Below are 5280 nucleotides of genomic sequence, written 5' to 3'. Positions count from 1 at the left end.
TATTGCTTTTCTGCTTTAATGAATTTATCAAATAAAGTGTCTGATTGTGTACATTTCTATTGCTGTAATGGTCTTTAATGACACATTGTTTTGTGCCCATTGTATCTCATCCCATTTATGTTACACAGTAACTGATTCATAGTGGCTCTGGATGCTCTTTATTATTAATACGTGTATATTCATCCATTTTATCACTGCAGCAGTACAGCTTCTTATAATTCTCCACATGCCTCCTGATTGTTTCCTGGTTCGGGAGCCTTTATCTAGTCTTTGACCCATGCTCTGGTTCAGCTCATCAGTGACAGCTTGGAGTGAAAAGGAAGAAATCTCTGCTGCAAACAAACCTCTCTGTTTTATTGTGATACCACCAACCCTAGCTTTGCAATGACTGCCATCACCCTCTGCCTCAAAAAACAGCTATCTCTCTCTGAGTGAGCACTGCTTTAAATCTTGAAATTGCGTTCCTCTCGTTGCATGTGGAGAAATAGGTTGGCCTAGCCCAGATAATCTGATGTGTTGCACCTCAGGACTGTTGTAGATTTGCAGGGAGGATTTCATCTCCAAAACAGCCCCAAGTTACTTCCACAGTAGTGAACAGTTTGAAATACATTGCCAAACATGTTGCCTTTGTGTAAACACTTTCTTAAAGAATTTTGGTTTTACTAAGAATTTTAATAGTTTTACTATAGGAGTGGTTTCCCACTAAAATGGGTTGCAATTCTGTGCTGATAGGATCTTAGTGTAGAGGAAAAAAAAAAAAATATATATATATATATATATATATATTATGACTTTTAGTAGGGTGGAAAAAATCCATATCTTTTTATGTCAGTGTTAATATGTTTAATACTAATACATTATTTAATGTACCACGTGTTAGGCTGGTAAATCACGCTATGCTTTTATAACATTGTCAGTTTTCCTACTTTTTTTGCTGTCAAATTTTGTTGTATTGTTGGGACTTTTTATCTCATGAAAATATTATTTTATGACTGGTTTTAAATCAAATATTTCGACTTTTTTTTTTTTTTTTACGCATAACCAGTTCGAGAAGCACTGTAGCCTTTGATGGAAGTGAACTCTTTCTTTCCAAAAAAAGGGAAAAGAGTCATGCACCAATTCTGCTAACAAGCTAGTTCCTAACTACTTGAGAATCTTAGAATGATCTGTGAAATTTTCCAGGAATAGGATGGGCATAGCACAAAGAAATACATATTCGTGTGTAGGATGTTTTAAATAACAGCTACGTCTGTGCTATCATTACAACAGTCACCTAATCCGGAGCATCGGATATTCTATTGACAGATTTACAGGATTGAGGTCATTGTGTTTCTGGATTAACATGCATTAGTTGATCTCTGCCCACATGTGGGCCAAACATGGTGAATCTGCTCTTAACTCGTTTCGCTTCTGGCTTGTATTTAATACGGGCCGAAGGTAGTATCTTTAGACCAGTGTGTCTGCACTTTTTCAAGTACATTTCAAAGAGTTTATTTATTTGAGAGAATGTATGTTAGGACAACATTTTTTTTTCTTTAGGTAGCTGAATATACTCATAGATATAACATTTAATATAATGTTTTGCAATTCCAAAGACAGAGAAGTATATAAATTACAGTATATAAAAGATATAAATATAAGATATATATATATATATATATATATATATATATATATATATAAAATCAATGGTTGCAAACATTCCTGCCTTGCTTCACACTTCATCAGTGTGTGCTGGAACCATCACTGACAAGCCAGTGAGCAAGTGCAAAAGCATTGAAAGTGGAGGACTTGGCATCCTCTTACAGAGGAGCTGTAACTGATGAAAGCAGGCGCAATGGCGAGCTTCCACGAGTTGATGAGGGACTATAGCAATAGTGAGGCAGCACTGAATGACGGTTGGTGGAATATTAATTATTGAAAAGAAAATGGGACATCCATAGAAAACAAAGGTTAGAAGTTACTACTGTGCAACAAACATGTTTTCATTCTTCTCTTTTACTAGTTCACAAAATTTATAGTGATAGTAATTACAAATTATTGTCTAATATTTTATCAAGTTTTAAGAGCAGGGCTTCTCATAAAGGACAAAATGTAAAATCAAAATAAATAAATAAAATAATTAATTCAAATAAAATGATGTGTGTAGCGGATCAGGGTCTCTTAAAAATAAAGTTTTCAAAAGGGTGTTTTTGTAGTGATACGATAGAAGAACCATTTTTGGTTCCCCAAAGAACCTTTCAGTGAACAGTTCCTAAAATAACCATTTTGAAGAACATTTTAGAAATCTAGAGAACTTTTTTGACTATAAAGAACCTTTTCTGCATTTGAAAGGTTCCATGGATGTTTAAGGCTCTTCATAGAACCATTGATGCCAATAAGGACCCTTTATTTTTAAGAGTGAAGGTTGCTGATTTGATAGTGACTTGAGCAAAACACTTCAACCCAGGTTGCTCCTCCTCACTTTTTAAAAATAAAGATTCGGGGGTTTTACAACCTAATGGCATAACAGAACATTTAATGTTCCTGTGATATCATAGTAAGACATTTCAAAGTTTAAGAACACATAGATTGCGACAGTCAGGTTCCGGAAGTGAAAATCCTATTCATAAACTGTTAAAAACAGACCTACTGTGAGCTATAAGAGGGTGTTAATCAATGGTATATTTTGTTGAAGTAATCGGTTCACATCATTTCAACTTTCAACTTTTTTTTTTTTTTGATAACCATGTTCAAAAGTGTAATTCCCAGTGAATAATTACATTACCCAGTATTCTGCATAGAAATCCATCATTCAGAGAAATCATGCCTTAAAATCCATGGTTTTATGTTTATCCATTTTTAATGAATAAATATCATTTGCAGTGCTTAATGGGATTCTAGTTCTTTCCCTGACTAAAGCTAAGTACCCAGTATTGTACCTTTGTCGTTTTGACTGATTTTCAAATGTTTTTTTTGCTTTGAATAAAAGTTTATAATGTTTTGATTCACCTTGTAGGTGGTTGGTCTATGGCCTATAACTCTCAAACATAGACTTCTTTAAAATCCCTATTTGAAAAATACTTCCAGAACCAAGGCTTTTGAAAAAGTGGGTGGGCACTGTTGCGTTCTACTAGGCTCTGTAGAATACTTAATTCTGATTGGTTAATTGCAACATCCAGCCATGTGATGTTCTCATATCAGATTGCAGACTTGCTCTCATTTTAGTCTCAATTTTCAATTGTAGTGAAAATGACCTTGGAAGACTTAAGCATTATTATTACTTTAACATAGTTTCAGAATTCAGGCTGATTGTTTTTGTGCATTGTATTTATTTGGTAAGTGGGATAGAATCATTGTCTGTAATAATCGATTTCTAGTGTCAACTGACTTTGCTCAAAGAAGCCTGTTGATTTTTTAGAAGCTTTAGACTGAGAAAGTGGTCATATCTGTATTGGCTGTACGATTTATCAGATTTGTCTGAAGTATTAGAATATTTGAAGAGAAGTCTGCTCTCTGCCCCAGTTTAAGCTATTTAGAGGCTGTTGAACTGGTTTGGCTTGAAAGATTTTTACAGTGTATGAAATGTATTCCCCAGAGCTACTGACAAACTCTGAGAAGAGCATTTAAAGTTCAACAAATCTCACTTGAAAGTACAGATGAAGCATTTCTGTGCTCTTTGAAAAGAATATGAAGTCAGCCTGTACTCACTTAGCCCCACACGTATTTAATCTAATTCTGTTTGCTGAGTCATCGTGTTGTGGTTTCTGAGATTGTACTTAGTGTTTTTAGGAGGCTGTTAGAAAGAGCTGCAAATTTAAGCAAAAGCTATTTCAAAACGGAATTTGCAAATATTTAAGAGATTAAAAGCAAAGGGCTGGATATCTACAGTAAAGCTTTTACAGTAACGCCACGGGAGGCCTGATGGTGCCCAATTCTCTGTAATTGCCTGAATGCGCTTTCAGCTCTTTGAGCAGCGCTGCAGAATTGTATCTAATTTGTCGAGAAACACATTACTGTTTTGCTCTAGTAGTCAAACATAATGCTGAAGTGAATCAATAAAAGGTAGAACTCTAGTAACATGTCAAAACCAGCATGAAAAGCTGCCCTTTTAGAGAACTGAAAAAAATAAGGCTTGTCTGAAGTGTCAGTCATGCATTCATTAAAGCACTTCCTTAATATTCTCACTTGGTTGAACTAATTTCTGCAATTGTCTGATTTGAGGCGATGTCAGAAATGTGGAATTATCTTATGTCTTGGGCTGTTTTAATTTGATTTGACATAAGAGAGGCGGCGGGGGGGGGGGGGGGGGTCTAAGGGATTAAGACAGAGTGGCTCAAGGGTCTGTGAAAAGACGTAGACCTTAAAAGAATGAATGAACAAGGTGACAGACTATCAAAAAGCTGGAAATTGTTGCTTTTTGTTCAGGAGGGGAATATATTTGGACATATTTTCTGTAGCAGCTTGTGCAATTTGTTTGGAGCCATCTCTTGTTTTGTGTCTGGCAAGTGCTGCTGCTTATCGCTTTGATCTGTGACAGCCAGTTATTTCTCTTCTGTTTCTGAGCGCTGTCACCCGGAGTCAGACTGCAGACCTACACATTGCTGTCTCAAACAAACATTAGGCCAGTTGTAAACACATGGCTCCCTCTCCTAGCCGCTCTCTTTTGGTCTCTCTCACACATAACTTCACACTTTTTGTATTACCCTTTTTTTCCCCCTCACACTAACTACCATGTGTCCTATAAGTGAGAGCAGGGATAATTGAAACACTTTGGTTTTTGGTCATTTATAAATAAATTGTTTAGACTATAGCTTTGAAATTGTGCCTTAAACTGGCAGCAACCATTAATTACCCATGCCAATTCAATGTTACATAATCAAAACTAAATCGAGTCTAAAAAGCATACATTTAGATCAGCTCTCTTAAATGCAATATAGAATAATGTTCGTAGCCCATTTTACTTCTGTAATGTGATGTGTTTTTGAGTTTGATTTTATGTTAATATATATATATATATATATTCTAATATGCTAATTGTAAAATGCTAATATAATAATTCTAATGTGCCAATTTGGTGCTGAAGAAACATTTCGGTAACACTTTACTTAAAGCCTTTATGTAAAGAGGTTTTAATGCAATAATTGTGCCTTGTAATGCACCTATGCATTGTACAATCTCATGAATAATTGTAACCACAGTTAATACATTATAACACTTCATTGATACACTATGCATTTTAAATTTGGTTATGATTATTTACGACAAGATATAATGTATTACAATGCACATTATGAATAA

The sequence above is a fragment of the Onychostoma macrolepis genome, chromosome 21 (genome assembly GCF_012432095.1).
Source record: "Onychostoma macrolepis isolate SWU-2019 chromosome 21, ASM1243209v1, whole genome shotgun sequence".
Taxonomy (NCBI): domain Eukaryota; kingdom Metazoa; phylum Chordata; class Actinopteri; order Cypriniformes; family Cyprinidae; genus Onychostoma; species Onychostoma macrolepis.
This window is presented reverse-complemented; position numbering follows the sequence as displayed.